Source organism: Glossina fuscipes, unplaced genomic scaffold, assembly GCF_014805625.2.
Source record: "Glossina fuscipes isolate IAEA_lab_2018 unplaced genomic scaffold, Yale_Gfus_2 27, whole genome shotgun sequence".
Lineage (NCBI taxonomy): Eukaryota > Metazoa > Arthropoda > Insecta > Diptera > Glossinidae > Glossina > Glossina fuscipes.
In genome coordinates this window covers 5,961,337-5,982,503 of record NW_023998422.1, presented here as the reverse complement: position 1 = coordinate 5,982,503, position 21,167 = coordinate 5,961,337, and the positions used below count along the sequence as shown (strand labels likewise).

Below are 21,167 nucleotides of genomic sequence, written 5' to 3'. Positions count from 1 at the left end.
CTATTTTGTTTATTTGTTTTGTTTTTGTTTTCTTTTTTTTTTGTTGCAGTAATTCGTTGTGTTATTGTTGTTTTTGCCATACAAAATATGCGCAATTTATTTTGTAAAAGCATTTATTATTATTAATGCTTTCACATGCATATAGGTTTACGTATGTATGTATGGATGTGCATATGCTGAAAATTAATAATGCAAATGCATTTTTTAATTAATTTTTCAAACCATCCATTCCATACGCACAAGTGTTGTTTCGCATTGATTATATCAATTTTCGTTGAAAAAAAAAAAATAAAAGAAAAATTTTGTTTAATAAAAAAATTTTTAAATTAATATCTAAAGTGAGAAAAATTTTGTAATAACTTTTAATTTATTAAAGTAGAAAGGTCTTTCCTTTTTTTTTTTTAATATGCTAAGCTATAAGTAGCACGCAATTATTACAGGTAAATGATTACAAAAAGTTTCAAAATGAATTCCATTTCAAAACATATTTTACACGAAGACAAGTACAAACATTATAGCGGACAACGAGCCGCCATTAAATAAAATACAAACTACTTTGCTTAATATGGCTATTCATATAATGGCCTTTCGGCGAAGTGGCCGAAAAAGGGGTTCTATCTGAAGCATATTCAGTAGCATTCTCTCTTGGGCCCAAACCCAAGTGTACCAAAATATCTTTAAAGTTTGATTCTGTGGGATCAGCACAAGAACACAAAGCGGACAGACGGGTAGACAGGCTTAGATCGATTCAGAAAGATATTTCGAGAATGAAAGGCGTGTCTATTTCAAGTCTTTCTAGGATCTCTATTAAATACCCTAAACTAAGTCGCAGTTAATCGTACAACGAGTTTCGGAAAATTTCTGTTTTATGGGAAGTGGCCGAAAAGGGGTCCGATCCAAAACATTTTCAATAACTTGGGCCAAAAAACACATCGATATATCAAACTTCATTAAAATATCTGCGATCTGTGGCTTGAACACCCTTCAACCGTGTCCGTTGGAAGGACAGACGGGCAAGTAGGATTTAGAATAAATTTTTGAATCGATCGATAAAATAAAAGGTAGGTTTTTTTCAAGTCCTTATTGCACAGGTCCGTATAAGCTTAATATCTCCTTACGCCACAAAAGGTGTAGAGCACAAAAATCTTGAAGGAAAAATGTGAAAACTAAAGTTCCGAAATAAAATTGGTGGGCATGATAGACGAAAGACAATCCCTGGGCTAAAAGACATCAGTTTCAGCGATATATCTCAAAATTTGCGGCCTGTACGTTGAATGCACGAACGCAATCTAGAGGGAAGGACAGGCAAACAAGCTCAGAGCAAGAGACCTCGGCGTCGAAAGACATATCAAAGAGATTGAGTAGCATTGTGTCCTTGAAAATTGTTATAACTCGATTTGTACCCTTCCAGTGCTTGCTCTGTGATTGCCACGATTGTGTGCAGTAAGAGATCAACCAAAGCTGTATAGCATAGCCTAAGTTCTGTAATAGAACAATAAGTCACGCAATTAACGGTTGCCCACGGAGGTCAGGCTGCCCAAAAGGGAAGATGCACTACCTATCTGACTGTCACGAAGAGTACCTTCTTAGCTGACTGCTGAGTACGATCCTTCGAGGAGTATCGTGATGACTGCGATTACCCCGAAGTTTCTTGGGGGATATTCCAAGAGGTGTTTAGGTAGGCCTCGACACTAATCAATAAGCGAGACAATGGCCCACATCCATTCTCTATTTCGATACCTGAGGAGTAGTAAGGCCGCTTTCAATGGGGATTGTCTTGTTACTCCTTGCGGGTGCCCAACTCAACTAGACAAGTTGCCAATGGTTCTAGGGAACTCGACTAATGAAGGCTTCACACCAGGTGCGGACGTTATATGTATCTGTGCACGATGATCAGTAGCAAACATTGGTTTTCTTGTTTGTGTGATCATAATCAAAGGTTTGGTTTGTCTTATGTACGGATGCTTCCTATTTATTTTCAATTTCAATACTTAGTTTATGTGTTTCGTTTTGTACATTACGGTAAATGGTAAGTTAGCAAAGATATTTTTAGGGAAGCTGCATTTAGCAAACAGACAACACTCCGCGAATGTTTGCTATGTTGATCGGTTCTTCACTTCGATTTTTTCCTTCTTAGGGTAAGCAGACTACGCAAAGAAATATTTTTGAAATGTCAGTGCGTTTGTGGCTCACAGAATCGTAAAAGTAAAAAGCCCGCGAAATATATACATTTGTCCTTTGACCTTGAAGCTCTTCAAGTTTCTAAGAAGTTTAAGGTCATACATTGAACAGAAAGATGGAAGTGATCGTACGAAAGAATTTTTAAAAAATTTTTCCGATATGAGTTATATGTGCGCTTATATTTTACAGTCGCTCAGTCTTTTTTGTTTTAAATATATTTTTATTAATTTAGTCAACATTTTTAAGACCAAAAGTACACAGCAGCAATTTTTATTGCTACTATTGCACCGGTAAGACTGTCTGTTAAGTTGCCAATGCATTTTTAAATTAATTAAAAACTTTCTAAGAAATGTTATGTGAATCCATTGATATGGAGTTTAATAGAATTTCGAAGGTTTACACACATACGGTATGTGAGTTATATTACCAGAAGATACTTTTTCGATTTTTCAATTTTATATCTACACTTTTATGACCGACCCCTTCATAAAAAGCATCTTCCGTCTTATTAAAATTTAATCGTCTCTTCGATTATATGAGCAATTAAAGTCTGTTTCATAGCATTGAGGTAATCAACCGTTATCTTATTGCGAAATAAACCTCACGTTTTTATTATTAAATGAAATCTTTATGCTGGCAATTATGCGCAAAAAGCTTATACACACAAACATATACACATAGATATACACACATATATACACATACATGCATGTTCGCATGCACAAATAAAGCCGTATATGCAAATGGCTTGCACTTATAACCTTTCGTTGACAATTTACGGTAAATATTATCCAATAATTGGTATGTCTGCTTGCCTAGCGGTAAAACGAAACAGCAGCCACAGCTACAGCAACAGCAACTGCAACTGCCGCAGCAACGGCAATAGCAATAGCAATAGTAACAGCAAGAGCAAGAGCACTAACAATAACAGTAACAACATAAACGCATTAATGACTGGCATTTAATGCCACTGTATAATCAAATGCAAGCGATCACACCAAAAGAGAGAAACACAAAGCTACACACATAAAAGTGTCAATAGTTTACGTAAAGTATAGCGAGATAATGATAAAGTTTAAAAAAAAAAAAATTAAAAAAATCGAAAAAATACTTAGTAAATAATATGGTGATATGGTCTGACGTGTGCGTGCGTTTGCATTTAAATGCCTATATGTGCGTGCGAGTGTAAGTCTTTTTAGAAAAAAATGATGATAAATGTATTGTTTATTTTTATTGCAAGCAATTCTTTTTTTAAACCCAGCACAGCTAGACAGACAGATACACAGGCAGCCACATCAAGCCACAGCAAAATCGAGAAAAAAAAACGTAAGAAATTTATAATCAGCTGAGGACGAAACTTGGATACTCAAAATCTTAACAGCATTTGTAATCTTTTATTTTAATTACGGGCGTGTCAACAATTCGGTTGCTAGAATGTTTTAGAATATAATTCCAAGGAGACTACGGGTTCACATGTGCCATAGCTTGAAAGTTAATAACTTTGTTTATTTTGCAACGGATAAGGACAACTTTCGGCAATCTTTAGAGCACATCCACGGATCACAATTTTCTATCCCAACTATGTACCAACATGCGTATTAAAACAATACGTTCGGACTCATAGAGAAAGGCAAAGTCTTAGGGTTCAACGTGACTACCTGAATTTTCGACCACCAGTCTAGCGTAGAGTCCTTATCATTTAGAGAGTGTGCAGCTCTTGTGGGCCATTAGTGATATTGTTCTTCCTCTCCTCTAACGCGTTAATATTTAATATCTTCGCGAACCGGGAGTAGGCACAGCCGTAAGGAAGCTTCGGAAAGATAATGGCCTAACAGGGGCACTGGTAGTCACTTCCAATATTTTTATAAAGCGAAAGAGAAATCCTTTAGGCAGCATTCAACTATATTCGTGTTTGCACATCGTGTAGATAACGAGCGTCGGCGGGGGTATGCCGCCACAGCCTATAACCATATTCAGCTAGAACTTCTTAGATCTCTAATAATCTAAACCCGCCATTATCGGCATTCCATGAGCCTGTGGAATAGTGTTACTATATAGGAAAAAAGTCTTCTTGAAAAGAAAGAAACTTCTTCCAGCACACTGGCTGACACTCCTACATATGGAGTTTCCCAGGCTTGGTTATTTATTTATTTATTTCTTAATACAATCAATCACTAAGCAGCTTGCAGAGAAGTGATATCAAATTTGAATTTTACACAAATAAAAAGGGCAATAATCTACAAATTCGGCTTCGATCACTCATCCAAGAAGTACTCCGTGGTTTATAGTTTGTGTGCATTTATCCGCTTTTTTTTTCAATACGCATAACACATCGATGATCGGAACGCGGTAAGGAAATATAGAGAAATGGAGAGGGAGTAACTGGACCCTATAGTGGATGTATGCCTCATCGGTAAATATTACAACTTTGCTGACTTAGCATCCACTACAGCTATGGTCAAATGTGGTCACGAAACGCACTGGGATTTGAACGTCCGAGGCGATTTATCTACGGCCGGCTATATGGCAGACGCCCTTTTATTAGCCCGAGGAATAGACAGATATGTGGCCGCGTGATAAACAAATAAGAAAGTATTTCATGATCCTTATGAGATTTGTGGGAATGTGATGAGTAATAAAAGGATTTATTGTGCAGTCTGTCCATTGCACGTTAAACTTATGTCTACTCGCATCCATAACATATCCGACATTCTTCCGAATAACAGCTTTTTTCCCAGAGGTCACAGAAAAAAACTTTTGCTTCTTCACTATGCAATAGAGATGGTATCGTGCTTATTGGGAAATTGAAGACACAAAATGTGATCTTAACAGTTTATGGCCCTATAATCTCTTAATATCTTAAAAGGAGGGCTCTTCAGACTTCAGGAGGCTACATAGAACTGAAAAATATATCTCGCATCTATTTTTCTGTCCATACATATATGTAAAAACAGAGATTAGATTAACCAGCAGGATATCCAAGTTTTCAGGAGCAACAAAGTTAATGTTTGCGGCAAAATTGAGTAAAAATGCAAATCTCATATACACCGTAGATAAAGTGCAGAGACTGTTGAAATTCTCTTGCTTTTAACAAACCTTACGCGACGATTATTATGTCCGATTCAATTCTACGTATGTCGCTATTCTAGCGCCAGTAACATTTTGTAGACATTCCTATGCATTTCATAAAGTCTCCGATCTCCGATGTACATCAGCCATAGCAAACACTACGACAAATGTAGCATGTCCTGAACTTATGCGGCCAGTGCAAAGAAAAGTAAAGAAAAATAGAAGAGAGAATAACTTATCTTTTGAAATTACACAGCAATGCAATTTAAAGAAATTATTGTAGCCTATGTCAAGCGAGCAAGGGAAGGGAATACAATGTAAGGAGAGCGTAAAAGGAAAACACACTAAAAATGGACGTAGACATTACTAACTGGTACTAGTAGACTCCGTTGTGGTTGCCAATTGCTATAAAATAATCAGCATTGCATTCGTATGCCACTTGCTGCGCTCCGACAGAGACTATATGCGGCTGCCAGCTGCTATATTACATTTACATCTTTTTCCCTTACGCTGTGTCGCTGTCTGATTCCGTATTCTTCCCTATGCTGGCTATACAGTAAAACGGTAGATAGTGCATTAATGCAAAACAAAAACATATGTAGAATGCTTTTAGTAATCATTTCAGTCTTCATGCTTTCAGTTGTTGTTATTGTTATTGTTGTTGTTGCTGTCGCTGTTGTTGGTTTGTTTTTTTTTTTTTCTTATCTGTTGTGTTGTTGTTGTTTTTTTTTATTATTTTTTTGCTTTTATGTATAGCGCAAAAAATTACAAACGCGTACATTACTCGGTGTAACTAATGTCGCCTCTCTTAGTGCAATGAATGTGTTTGTTCTTCTTTATTCCATTTTAAATATATAGAGTTTTTTGTTTATTTTGTTTTACGTTTTTTGTTAATTTTTTGTAGTTTTGTCTTTTTTTTTCTTTTGCTGCTTTTCCTGTGTGTTTGATCTGCACTCGCGTATTTATGCTGCTAATGCTGCTGGCATAAGAAACACGTACTTTTGGCTGCAGTATCATCATAATTCATGTTGCAATTCTTAAATATGTCTGAGTGTATGCATGCATACATATTTACATATATACTCACCTATATACATATAAATATATTTATGTGCAGTGTATTAGGCACTTGTGTACGGAGTCTTAATCTTTACTTATCTTGAGCTCACATATTCATTGTCTGTATATAGGTACGTGTATGCAGACACTTTTTGGTTTCGTATAGCACACAAACGTAGCTTTTGCGTTAGGTTTCGAGTGCAAATACACATATTTCGTTTAGTCTACCGCAAAATTATAATATTTTACAAAATATTATAAATGCACATGAAAAATACCTACAAACACATATATCAATATACATACATATATCTATGTCTATATTTATCTATATGAATGAACATATATACTTGCATATATGTTTGTTATGTTTGGCTTGTTAGAATTTAAGATTAGATAGTTTCCCAAGTTCATAAGCAAAAAGCATTTCTTGAAGAAAATATACGTATATAGAGAAAATTACCGCATTTTTGCGGTTTTTTTTCCTCTAAAAATTGTAAACGAAAAATTATGTTAAGCTTTATTGTGAAGACTGAAGATCAGAAGAAATTTATTTGAGAGCATAAAAGTTTTTAATTTACAAACATTCCTAAAAAAATCTATTGAATAAGAAAAATTACGCAATTCTTTTACTTTAGGTTTGCTTTAAATCTAAACGCCTGTGAATTTATATAGAAAACATGTAAAACCACTATACGCTTAATAGATCAAAGTGGAAAATTGCGACTCTAGGTTGAATAACCAAGAAACGAGTTGGACAGACGGACAGTAAAGCTTAATAATAAAAAACGGATCTATTTCAAGAGGAAAGTTTTATTGTAGCTCTTTTCCAGCACAAGCTTTTTCGGCTCTAAAAGGCGAAACACGGCCAAGAAACGTTAACAAGACTTGGTTGGATTGTGCCGTACGTACCCCTCGTTACCTTCAAGAGATATTAAATGATTTGCTTTCACATGATTACTAATTGTATGGTCTCGAGTCGCGCTTCTATCGTCCAGTCATTTTAGGCAAAGCCTTAAAACGCTCGTCGTCTTTCTTGCACGCGATTTATATTCTGCCTAAATGTTAGGAGAAGTGGAAGAAGAAGAATAGACAATTGTTTGAAAAAAAAGTCTCGTGCGATTTTTTTTCTACTAAAATATCAACAGAATTTATTCAAACTCCACTATTTCTGCCTCTATCGCCAAGCACAGCGTTTTCCTTCTAATATTGATCGTTCGGGCCCAACTGCGTTAAACTCAATTTTAATTCGGCATTTTTTTTCTGACAACAAATTTTAAAATTGTATTATCTTTAAGGAAAAGATTAACTTCTTGTTAAGTCTATTTCTTACGACTGTCTTTAGATTAAGGCAAGAAACCAGCGCCGACATAATAAGCAAAAAGTGAATGCTAAGGTATGCATGGGCAAATTCCGCGAAGGCAGGGACTACGGCACACTCCCACATTTCATACATCCTAATCTCACAATGTTGGTATGAGCGGTGTCTTCTCTATTTCTGTCCTGTTGCTATTGTCTTTGATATAATCTTCTTGATACTTTTTGAAGGCCGCAATCTAACGATGATTGAACTAGAACAAGGTACAAGAACTATGACAATTTTAAGCGAGACAATGACAGCATTGTCCCTGAGCTAATCTCAAGTCTATATTATTTATGCGTGTTAACACTGTGACATATTTGCAACCCTTGAACCCTTGTCAAAACGTCAAAACGGTAGATTTTGTTTCAGAGTCACTGCATTCAATCTTGACGCTTATCCTTTGTCTGGATTTGCATAAATTGCACTCGGATGTTGTCGTGCGGGTTCTGACATAAGTCGTTCATGCCGATACACCTTAACAAAGTTCCGGCTTAACCTGCTTTTATTCCCTTATTCCTTTTTTTTTTTGTTTTTTGTATGTTTTCGTTATTTATTTCTCGTTTTCTATTCAAACAAATGACCTGAGAAGACTTAGCCATATTCATCCCTATCTTTTTAATTCCAATCACATCGAATTATTGATAGACATGAAAAATATTTTATTTTCCCTTTATAACATATACATATACAGTATTGCCCGTGTGTCAATGATTTTTGTTTTTTCTTCTTTTGATTTTTTACTGATAAGTCACGTTTTTCGGTTAACACTCTTCAGTTTGCATTTGCGTGATAGTTATGCATATGAATATTTAAGATGTTTGTATTTTTCATGTGATATGCTCTCGTTGACATTTTTTATTTAGATCATTCATGATTTGTATGTATTGAATGTCAGGTAAAAGTGGAAAACACTTAATATGCAAATTCAAAATTGATTTATTTTATGCTTTAAAATGCATTAGACTATTAGTAATATCGTGTGAACGAAAGGGAGAACGAACTCAACAGCAGAATTGACAGAAAAATATTTTGGAACTTTACTTTGACTTGGGTGTAGCAACTAATAATGCAGATTCTCATTTTATAAATTATAAAATGAGCAAAGCAAAAGGGGTTAAAGAAAATAATAACAAAAAGTACCGTTAACTGAAATTTAAGCCAAATAAAAAAATGGATTTTCAAATATGAAGCTTTTATTGCCGGGATACATTAGCTCTTTTCATTAAGGCATGACACATGCGAAGGTATCATGACTTATAAGGAGTTGACAACTTTTCGCGAGAGATTCGCGAAAGATTCGGGACTTTTTTTGATTAAAAATCTCTCATAGAGACAGGATCGCCTAGAAGCAACTCGTGCAAGAAACTGATGAATTCAAGTTGATCTTCCTCAACTTTTAAAATAGAATTTGTAACTTTTAATCTACTTTCTGAGAAATTTTATAAGAGACACAATGAATATGTTATAAAATGAAACATTTCGAACTATTTTTTTACGGTCCAAGGGGTAATTTAACTTTTTTTTTTTTGGCAAAATCGAGCTTTTTTTAAAAAAGGGGGGAAGTCAATCCGGAAAAGTGAAAGACAATGACCTCAAAGACGATATTTTTCGAAAAACATATAAATTAGAGTTTTTGCTCTACGCTGCTAATCTTATAGAGATCTTATATACCCTCGATCACTTGTATGGCGCCAGAGTATTCCAAGTTTCTATCCATGCCCATTGCAGTTTCGATTTAGATAAAATTCGCGACGCCTGCGTATTTATTCTCAAAGACCGAACCTGTTGGAAATGGTTTGCTTTGAAGGACTAGCTATAAAAACTTGTGAGCGGATTAAGATTAAGAAAGAGTTTTGCCCAACTTTCACGTGTAACTTGCGTGCGCTTCTTGCGTTTTCTTTCTTCTTTTATGGCGAAGAAACCCATCTGGCAGATCGAGAAGATTGTAATATCTAAAGGATTTTTTAACAATGGTAATTTCAATTTAAAAGGTCCAAGTTGAACCGAAAAGCCTAAAGATCAACATCTTTTGTAAGGTGTTTATTTGCTTGCCGAATAACAGCTTGATGATAACGGGTACCTGCTCGGACTTGTAGATTCTCATCTTCTAAGGCCTACTTTTACCCAGAAATTATAATAAGTCGGGAGAAAAAAGAGAAACACTGCATTTAACTTATATCTTTCACAATAGACGCTTCACTTCTCTCGTTTCTTATTCAGTTTATTTCGTGACACTTGACTTCGCTGCGCCTTTGGGAAAGTTTGTATTTTCAAGGCGGTCTTTCCACTCTTAATTTCATTTTACTTACTCTTTATTATAGCCATTGACTTGGTGTTCTTTAGCTTGGGCTTTGCTACTCTAGGCTTAGCGCCACTTTTGGCTAAAAAAGGCGCGAAAGGAACAATTAAAACTGGACGTCTCGCTAAAGAAAAGAAAAGTGGCTCTCTAAAATGTAAACCTCCATTCCTACGTATAGAAAAGGTTGCCGTTGTCCAACCTTACCGGATACGGAGACACCCTAATCCCGTGGCCAGTCCCTGCTTAATCCTAATTTACTGCCACCTACTGCTTTTGATTTTAAGTATTTATAACCTAAACCTAATTTAATTCTACCACTCCCTATCTAAGCAGCGCACGTTTGAGGGATGATTTTGAGTCCTCACAACGTTTCATAACTATAGCTTTCAACAACAACTGACACTGAAATGAAATAAATTGAAATGCCATCATCAGGGCGTTGTCGCTTCTGAATGCTAGAGTGAGTTTTATTTTTAAAATTCTAAACAGTAGAATTATGGTATAATTCCTACTAACGAAGTCATCTCGCAAAGGAAAATGGTATTTTGATGAACGATTGAAAAGATAGGTTGACTTTTCGACAACAAACATTTTAGATAAATAGATATATGAAATTTTTGCCAACAATAAATAATCCATTTTTCCTGTCCTTTGATGATAAGCAGAATGCAAAGGAAAAATAAAGCAATCTGGCTTAATAGAATCGAATACTCAAAGCCAATTAAAAGAGGATGAAAGGGTAGAGAGATTTGATGAAAAAGAAGAAAATCATGTACTCAAAAAGACTGAACACCCGTTGAGCTTGAAAGACATAGCAAGCGTTATTGTGCTCTCGTTTGCATACGAAAAATCCGGAATATTGATTGGTATACCTATCTCAAGTTAGTGCTTAAATTATGAGAATTTTTAAAGTTAACCTCCGAAGGTTATATAAATCTATAAAGTTTATAAACTTTTGCATTGAGTGAAAAACAAATATTGATTTAATAACACTGCGCGCGGTGTTGATACTTAAGATAGAATGTAAAGCGAGGTTAAGAGCACTTTATGATTGCAATTTGCTTACATAAATAATTAATTGCTCTGAGATAAATTGCACAAAACAAAATTGATTTAATTATAACAAAAAAAGTAGGCTTTCGAAAAAACTTTTAGTATACAGGGTGATCAAATAAAAGCTATAAACCTTTTATTTGGAATTTATTGTACCCTATATCACTTGATTTGCAAAGGCATATTACGTTTGTACGAGTGTATGCAATATCCAGAAAAACTTCGGGTAAATCCATATTTTATTAAGTCGATCGATGCGTTCATCGTTTTCTGAGACGACCTAAGTTTGTCTGTGTGTCTTGTTTCAACCAAGAGGCTGCAAATTTTTAGATGGTTTGTTGAAATGAAGTGCATTGACCCAAAGACGAACACTGTTGGCAATGGTTCGGGTCGGATCACTGCTGTATGGTATCTAATGATAAAGGATGACCCGTGCTTTTACTTGTTTTATGAATGCTATGCACATCTGGGCATTTTTCTATAATGATTTTACAAGGCACACGGTACACAAATGTCAACTTTGACGGGAACCAAAAGAAGAATATGAATGGGATGATGTTTGATTGCCCTGTATAAATAGGGGATTTGAAGAATTTTTAATTGTTTTTCAAAATGTTTTGGTAATTTATTAACAACACGATTTAATAAATCAATCATCATCGCTAAGCTATAAGAAATAAGAATTCATTAGGCAATGCTTGTCAGCAACATGCTGCCACAACATTACTTGTCCGCTCGCGATTATTTGTGATTAAAATCAATCAACGAAATACATTTGTTTATCCCCATCTAGATTGGCAGGTGTTAAAAGATGACAAGACTCAAGGAAGCGCTATTTGTAATTAAAGAAAGAAAGAAACTCTTTGCTAATCCATTGAAATAAGCAATTGAAATAAGGTTGTTTGAGAGAATGGAATGTAAAAAGGGAGAAGAAAGAATGTAAACAAAAAATCAATCACATGCCATTAGAAAATACTCGAGACATCATAATGGTAACCCAATGTATACAATGGCAAACCATTTACACTTATATTTGTAAACGCGCGCACACAAACGCTAATGCTTTCGTTCCCTTCACTTAAAATGCATTAATGCATATTTATGAAAAGAAATGTCAAGCAAAATGTCAGTTTGCTATGACATTTAAACGGAAGGCATACTACAAACAAGCAAGAAAATAAGAAATGGACTCACACAATGCTTCCTATAGAGAGAGAATATGAAAGCCCCTATAAATAAATTTAGTAAATTAGCAAATATTTTAAAGAACGACGGAAAATAAAACCAAAAGTCTGTTTGGCTAAGTAAATAAAGCAAATACGGAGTTGAAGACAGAGCAAAAGAGTAAATACCGAAGCAACAAAGCAGTTAATTATATATTTCAGTTCTCATAAGAGATTATAGACATGAGAACTCTATCATATGTTAGTTCATAAAAGTGTTTTTTGTTTTCAGAAAATTTTCCTGATTGTGTTGTATATTGGTTGCTTAGTGCAAGAAGCAAAATGACATTTTTATGTTTTTCACATTTGTTGTATATTCTTGTAGTAAGTTTGTGTTAAAGGTTGTACGTAAGGTTAATTTCCTTCATATAATAATAGGTCTACTGGAAAGTTCTGCACGGTTTCGGTTACAACAAGTTTTATGCAAGTATGCGCATATATGTGACACTGACCTAGCAGATGAACTAAAACGCCGACGACTCATATTAGTGTTAAGTGAGACGCGGTTGTGTACCAGAGGCTACCGTACTTTGAATGAATTCCAATCGAAGTTCTAATGCCTATATTCAGGCGTATAAAATATTTGCTAAACTTCACATACGCTATGGGAGATGTATGAAGTATTGGAAAACTTTAGTGAAAAAGCATTTTCTCACAGAATATGCGGTAGATAGTTCGAAAAATTTCAAATAGGTTCTTTCGGCCTTTCAAATAATCCCCAGTCGGATCGATCATCTTTGATCGACGATGCTACATTGGAGATTGCGGCAAGGTTAGATTTAGCTCAACAAACCATACCCGGAAACTAGGATTCTCGAAACGGACAGAACTTTCCGGTGGCCCAATATACTACATGCATATATACATATTTTATATTCATGTAAGGAATAGTATAGGAGAATATGTAAAGTAGAGAAAACATGTGATACCGGTAAGTTAATTATAATTTACAAACTTTATTCAAAAGGCGTTTTTTTCATTTTTTTTTTTTTTTCTAAATAAAGCAAACGAATATTATTATTAAAAATTAAAATGAAATTAAAAATATGTAAACATTAAATGCAATTTAAAAATGTTTTTAATGTTTTGTTTAATGCCCTGCATAGAAATGTAGACATTATTTATTCAATTATTGGGTATCCATTAATGCAACGGTCTATTATATATAAAATCTGCGAAAATTCACATAGGGGAAATAGTTTCATATCTCAAGGCATGTAATAAATGCTTAGCAAACCATTTGCCATTGAGTCCTTTTTAGAAAGAATGGCCCTTCTACTTCTTCTTACGACATAGGGAATACTTCACTCCAAGTTAACAAGCAGAAAAGTATTACGAAGCAACTAAGTTCGTGATATCCGTAGGCAGCTAACCCCTGTTTTATTATAGTCATCAAAGGGGATTAACTTAAAATTGCGAAACGTCACGCGTAGAAGGAGTAGACGTAGTAATGTACGCATTTATGCAGCTTAGCAGTTAAATGGCAAGCTCCATTTAACCACACCTAACTTGATTTAAGGCATTCCCTTATGACTACCATCAAATCAAGTTCAAAAATCAGCGATTAGATAAACTTTATCGAAAAACTGATTTTTTCAATTTTTTTCGTAAATTATGGGGCAAAGATTTTATCATAAATTTGCTTAATTTAAAGGTTTTTGTTCTGAGAATTTTTTTTTTTTATTACAAGAGTAGTCGCAGAGATGCTAGATAATGGAGTCATTTCAAGGATGAAAAGATCGTCTTATAAGTCTTAAATTGAAAACTCGAAGATGCTTCGTTATCCAATATTTAGTTGAGATCCATCGGCAGGGCCTGCGCCTGTGCCTGTGCCTGTGTACACAAAGAAAACTTAATCTTCCTTATGGGCTACCAAGGCATCGATATAAAAAGTGAACGCATTCTCGCTTAATTGTGTGCTCAAATATCATACAGCGAATACTAGTCACAGAATGTGTCGGCCGAGGCTCAATATAACTTTCTCTTATTATATTGCTAAAATAATTAATATCTTCTTACAATTTCTTACCCAAAAAGTAGTTAAAAAAGATTGATTTTTAGGTTTTTTTTTTTTTACTTTTGGACAACGCCTATAAGAAGTAAGAATGTTGAAGTAGTAGGAAGATGTAAGATATACGAAATAAGTAATCTGTAATGAGAAATACTGCCATATATATAATGTATGATATATAATATGTAACATATGATATCTAATATATAATATACTTTAACATGAAATTACGTTTTCTTTCTCAATTCATTTTGAATTGTGGTTTGTAAGATAGCTTAGGGTTTGTTGACAATTCCTAAGAAGATCAATTTACAAATTATATTTGCAACGTTTGAATGTTTCGGCTGGTCGTGTCTGTTCGAATACTGCAGTGCAACCTTCTTGGCTCAACTGACTGTGCTTTCCCCAAATACTCTACTTATATAACCTTTTACAGCCAGGTTACCCATACCGAATTTCATTGTGATATTTTCATGCTAATCTTTTTTTTGCCTGTGAAGTTGTTAATCTTTCCACGAGTCGCCAGCTGCGAAAACATGTACGTTTTTAGCGTTTTTAGAAATCGGTTTCTTACAAAATCGGTTCTTAGGCAAACTGATTTTATCAAATTTGAGAATTTCGTAATATATGATATAATATATAACATCCATCATTTCAGGCGAGCAGTGTACAAGTGTTTTGATAACTTGGCTGGTCAACCGACCAAGATTTTAAATTGTTGAATACATATTTTTTACCAAAATGCCGATAGATATGTTCAACGTTTTTGTCCAAAGTTTCTTAATGTTGGGAATATATGCAATTGGTAGAGTTCGGAAATCGATGGAAGAGCGTTTAACAATATTTGTTGCAAATTTCATATTTCTGTCACAATCTTCTGTCGCAGAACAACTAAGAATAAGTAATTGGGCAAATAAAGGGAACTAAATTAACTCAGAGCACAAATTATAAAATCAATACACATTGCCCGTGGTGATGCCTACGTATATAATTGCTTCTTTTTTTTCTTTTTGTTTGTTAATAATTTCATTGCTTCACTGTCGAAGGGTTAATTTAAAACGCACACAAACGATTACATCAACACCTTGTTATCCTCCTTTATTTTGATTGTAATTTAATTAATGCGATAAATATCAACTCATGTTTTTAATTTCATAATTCCTCTCGATATATGTCTTCCCCGTTCGTGAAAGACAACTTATGGATTGTATCACGCAGGGCCAACAAAGAAAAACTGGGCTGCTGACCCTTTCGCGACAGCGCACCAATATTATGCTTTCCTGTGGTATGTGGACGCAATTATTTAATACCTCCGCCCTTGGGGAGAACCATAGACACTACGAGTACCATCCGAGGAGCCGCGTCCAGTTATCAGGCCACACTCGCCATTCCCACCGAAGGATTTTACAGCGCTACCTGCTATGGTTAAGTACATAGGGTATTGGAGGTAGTGAGCAGCCTGACCCCCATGGATTCCGTAGTTTTATTCTTTAACGGGAAATTAGTATTATAGGTCAAGCAGGTGACATAGTTACGAACATATTATTGTTTTTGGATTATCCATTTTTCCTGGATGCTATCCAGCTTACATTCACTTTGATTTTTAAGGTGCAAAGAGCAGATATGAACCCAACATACACCAGGCACTAATACACACTGCCAACTTCTCTGGCCTATTGAATAACACACTGACTTGTTTACTAAATCTTAAGTCTCCATTGCAGCCGAAATGTTAGAAAAGAAGTCTGAACTCTCAACGATTTCTCCAAGGTCCGTATCCAGTCGCGGAGAACTGTATATATGACACAATGTACATCTTACTTGGCTAAAGCATATAAAAAGGCGCACAACTTGTATTGAGAACAAAAGCGCAGTCAATCAAAGAGCCAGTTATAAAGAATGAAAACATAAACGTTAAGTAGTTAATAACTTTTATGAGATGATTTTATTAAAATATTTCAAATTCATTTTTATATTTTTTTCAATATTTCTATTATGATAAAAATCCCTTTTTTATTAGTCATTTTTTTAATTTACGATCTATTCATACTTTTTATCCTTTTCACGCCTGACTACACAATAGATAAAGATTTTGGCCGTACTATCGCTTTTCTTTTCTTCTTTTTTTCCTCTTCTTTTGATTTTCTTTCATTTGTATGGTGTCAATATCGTTACATTATACATTATCATTGATAGCAACAAATGTAAATTATTACGGTCTTCTCGTTCGCTCTCCCCTTTTATCGAATGCGTATATATATGCGTTTTCTTAGAAAATCATAAGAAAAAAAATTGCTTTTTTTTTACAGGAAATCGTAAAGTCCTTTTTCATATACAATTCTACATTTCTTTTTATTTGCACAAAAAAAAAAAAAATAAAAAAAAGAAATACAGAAAAAGCCAAGTGATAAAAAAGTAGAAGAAAAAAGTAAAATTCACCCTTTTGTTTGGTGTTGATACAATGTTTCCGAAATAAGGAGAAGCAGAAGGAAAAAAAACTGCAACTTAACAGTTACAAAGTAAATCCTTTTTACGCACTTTTTTTTCTTTCTTTTTTATTTTTTTTTGTTTTTTTCCTTTATTTATTTATTCTTTTTGCTCTTTTTATGCGGGTAGCAGATAGAAAATCTTCCTCTTCGTTTGGCTTCTTAATTTATGTACGTATTCCCAGTAAAGATAATTCCTTTTTGCACTTTATTCATACTTTAAAGTAAAAAAGATTTTCTTCTCATTCTCTCCTTTCCGTGACATATTTCTTTCTTCTATGTATGCAAAGTTCTTTAAAAAAGTAATGAAGTATCTTTTCCCATTTGAAATTTTAAGATGCTGTGGTCACAATTATCGAAAACTTTTATTAAAACTGAACTGGAAAACCCGGAAAATATAATTTACAAGTAAAAGCACTATAGTGGGACACGGTCCACCACTTAATACTCTACACCACTTTGCTTAATGCATGTATTCAAAATAAGGTATTATATGGCAAGTGATAGAGAAAGTGATTCTATCCATGCCGTTGGGCCTTGTGCCGAGACATGTCGATGCACCAAATTTAATCAATGTACCTCAAACCTATAGTTTGAACAGAAGAAAATAGAACGGACAGAGGGACAGACAAGCTTAAATGGATTGAGAAAGATGTAATTCAGAGTCGATTGATATATTAAAAGATGTGCCGGGCACACATCCAATTTGTCATCGTTGAAGAGAACACACACACACTTTACATATAAAAATTTAGCTCTTTCTGTCAACTTTTTCCAGTCATGTGTGTTCCAACATCAGGTACTACACGAACGGACAGACTATGTATGTACATGTCATAAGCGTACATACATATATTCGACGGCTGCAAGAACACTTTTAAAAGAGTAAGCAAAAAACTCATGCACCTTCATCTTGGCCTTTTGTTATCGTTAACAAAATCTATCTCTTCTAAGAAGTTTGAACAAAGTGATCAAAATCCTCCGTTCAAAGTTTGGAAATATTGTCTCATTAAAACCATTTTAACGCCTATCTTTTCAGTAAAAGATAAAGTAAAAGTAGAGTAAAGAACTGCATTTGGATTGAGACGGTTTACGAGATAGCATTAGTGTGCTTAGTGTGAGTAGTCAGTTGCACTAGACAAGGTTAAAAATTCATATATTTAGACCAAACTTATTGCGCCATTAAAGGTCAACGCAATTTTTGGATATCGTTAGTGCGCTCAACGTCATTGGTAGTAGGCAAAGTGGAAAATTCATGTATTTAGTCCAAATATACTACGCCATTAAAGGTCAGCCTAGTTTTTGGCACATGTTTGTTTCCAAAAATTTGATTCCGATAAAGACGTGAATGTTTCGCAACTTAATGATGAAATCTATGGTGCTTATGGACAAAGAAAAAAATGCTTCAGTCACGTTTGCTTTGAAAATTTCCACGCATACGTTACGTGAACGAATCGTTACTGTTTTCTTTTTAAAATGAAAAGGCGCCTATTTTATTGCAAGACAAGAATTATATATTTTGGAAAATATTTTATTCCGGCAACTTGAGGGCTCCTCTCCAGACAAACACTTGGATGATCTTTACCCTTCATCAAGTTTAAATCTTTAAGATCATCTTTCTTATTTGACGTTCGGAGCAAACTTTCACAGAAAGCCTTGACTACCTGTTTTTCTCTAATTATATATATTCATCAGCAGCGGATGCGGGGTGTTAAGCACGATTTAAGTCATTTTTAGTAGCAACATACGATACTGTCACTTTTAGATTTTCTTTTAGTGTTTCAGCTTTGCGGTGGAATGAAATGCGACAGTCAATGTTCACAGTCGAGTAATTCTATTACTTAAAAAAACCGGTAACAATTTACTTATGAATATGATACAATAGTTTTTTGAAGGTCACGAGCATTCAAAAAAAAAGAGCAAACTTATATTTATTTATTTATTTATTCCACTTATACAAGAAACTCAACTAAAACAAAATGGCAGTCGAGTTCAATTGACTCTTAAGTAAATCTTAAAATTATTTAATAATAAAACTTAGTATAAGTACAATAAAACAAATAAGGAGGAAAAAAAAAAGCATGTACACAATTAGCATAGAGCCACGCCCACAACCGATACAGGACTAAATTGCAAGTGAACCCCTAAGCCATCGCAAACATGCATAAGCTTGGCAACCGATAATTGTTAACAACAAATTAATTTTCGACTCATAATGACAAAATCTAAGGTTAAATCAGTTTAAGTACGACATAGGTAAATCGCGCTTGTTGAGCAATATTGCTTTAATAGACTTTAAAGAGTCCGTTAATGAGAATAGATAATAGACATCATTTAGGTTCTTGCAAACAACTCTGAGCGGGTTAAACAGTTCAAAGTTATATTTGCATTGACTAAGCTTTATCAACATAAAGTACCTAGAGAAGCGGTTAGGGACATTAAAGCAAATCTCACGAAGTAATGCGGGCGAATCAATTGCACCATTTATTAATTTGATTAGGAAGGAGACCCCAAGAACAAATCTACGTTTCTCGAGTGACGGTAAGGATAAAAGAAGCAACCTATTTTCACAGGGTGGAAGAGGGGAAATCGGGTCCCAACCCAAATTCCTAAGTGCAAACAGCAAGAAGTGCTTTTGTATAGATTCAATTGAACCAACGTAGCATCTGTATGAAGGAGACCACACAACAGAGGCATACTCAAGAATAGGTCTAACCAAACACGTGTAAAGCCTTTTAGTAATATAAGGATCATCAAGCTCTTTGGACCACCTCTTTATAAAACCAAGAGCGGACCTAGCTTTGCTTAACGAGGACTCAATATGCAAATTGAAACGTAACCTATAATCGAATAGAACGCCTAAATCAATGAACGAATCGACGTCTTCCAACCTGTGCGAATCAATGAAGTATTGGGTACTAAACGACTTCCTTCTTAAGAAAGAAAGCTTCTTACATTTATTTAGATTTAGCTTCAGAAGATTGAGGGAGCACCATGCAACCAAATTGTTCAAATCACTTTGAAGACGATGTGATTGCGATTCTACGGAAAAAGAAGTAAACAGTTTCACATCATCAGCATACATTAAAATCTTACTGAATTTAATCACGGAGGGCAAATCATTGATGTAACATTGTACAGATAAGAGCTTAACCATTCAACTAAGAGGAGAGGAAAGCCAGAGGTCTGGATTTTAAATCTAAGAAGTCTATGATTAACCATATCAAACGCCTTGCTAAAGTCAGTGTAAATGACATCAGTGCGAGAACCACTAGAAAAAGCCTTGAAAACATGAGAAGTAAACTCCAACAGATTGGTCACCGTAGATCTTCCCTTTCGAAAACCATGCTGGAAAGGAGAAATATACAATTTCATGGAAAAGGCTATATGCTGAGCCACAATTCGCTCGAACAGTTTAGGTAAGACACTCAACTTGGCGATGCCTCTGTAGTTCTCTACAAGTTGCCTACTACCACTTTTGTGAATAGGAATAAGGAAAGAAGTCTTCCAACACAAAGGGAAAACACCTAAATTCAAAGACTTATTAAAAATCTTTGAGATAACATCACAAAGCTCGCCAGCACAAGATATAAGTACACATGAGGGGATGCCATCGGGTCCAGGCGAACAATTATATTTCAGAGAGTTCAATCCTTCAAAAACGTAATTTTCCGATATAACAACGTTAGGAATTGAAACCGAATTAGAAATCGAATACGGATAATTTTCCGATAAATCAAAATTGGCAGTTGAAAAGTTCTGTCGGAAGTATTCCGCAAATAGATTTGAGGATTCAAAATCATCCGAGGACTCGGAGCCATTAAAAGACACAAACGACGGGTTTATGGAGATTTTTCTTTTGGAATTAACGAACTTAAAAAAGTATTTAGGGTTAGCAAACAAGGAGGATTTAACAAACTGAAGGTATCTGCAGTAGTATTGGCGGTTGAGGGAATTAAATTTATGCCTTGCAACAGAGTAAGCGAAATAGTCGAAAGAAGAACCACTTTTCGAAAATTTTTGAACAACTTGTTTTTCCTATTCTTGTAGTATTTAATTGTCTTATTAAACCACGGGGGATCCTTACTTCGAGGACGGGACTGCTTGATCGGAACGGATGCAGAAATAGCTTGATTTAATACATTGTAGAACGACGACAGTAAGCTATCAATGCTTCCCTCGGGGTAAGTGAGAAGTAGAGAGTAATATGAGTAAAATAAAGAACAACTTTATTGAAGGATTTCAGGAGTGGATTAAATTATTCTGAAAATGACGATCAGAAAAACTAAGTGATTTGGTCTGATCTGCCCTTAAGAACTCACATTAGAATTTATTACTTGACATCGTGTATGATACGAGCTTTTAAAGTCTTTGCGCCAGGCAGTACGATAGATTCATTTCTACGTGGTTAAAAATCTATTGG

The 21,167-nt window shown here is 34.7% G+C and overlaps 1 protein-coding gene across 1 annotated transcript in view; it reads left to right on the top strand.

Moving 5' to 3' along the window:
- The window catches only part of LOC119636014 (leucine-rich repeat and immunoglobulin-like domain-containing nogo receptor-interacting protein 3), a 127,198-nt gene that overhangs the window by 23,454 nt on the left and 82,577 nt on the right, over window positions 1-21,167 (top strand). The window lies entirely within an intron of this gene.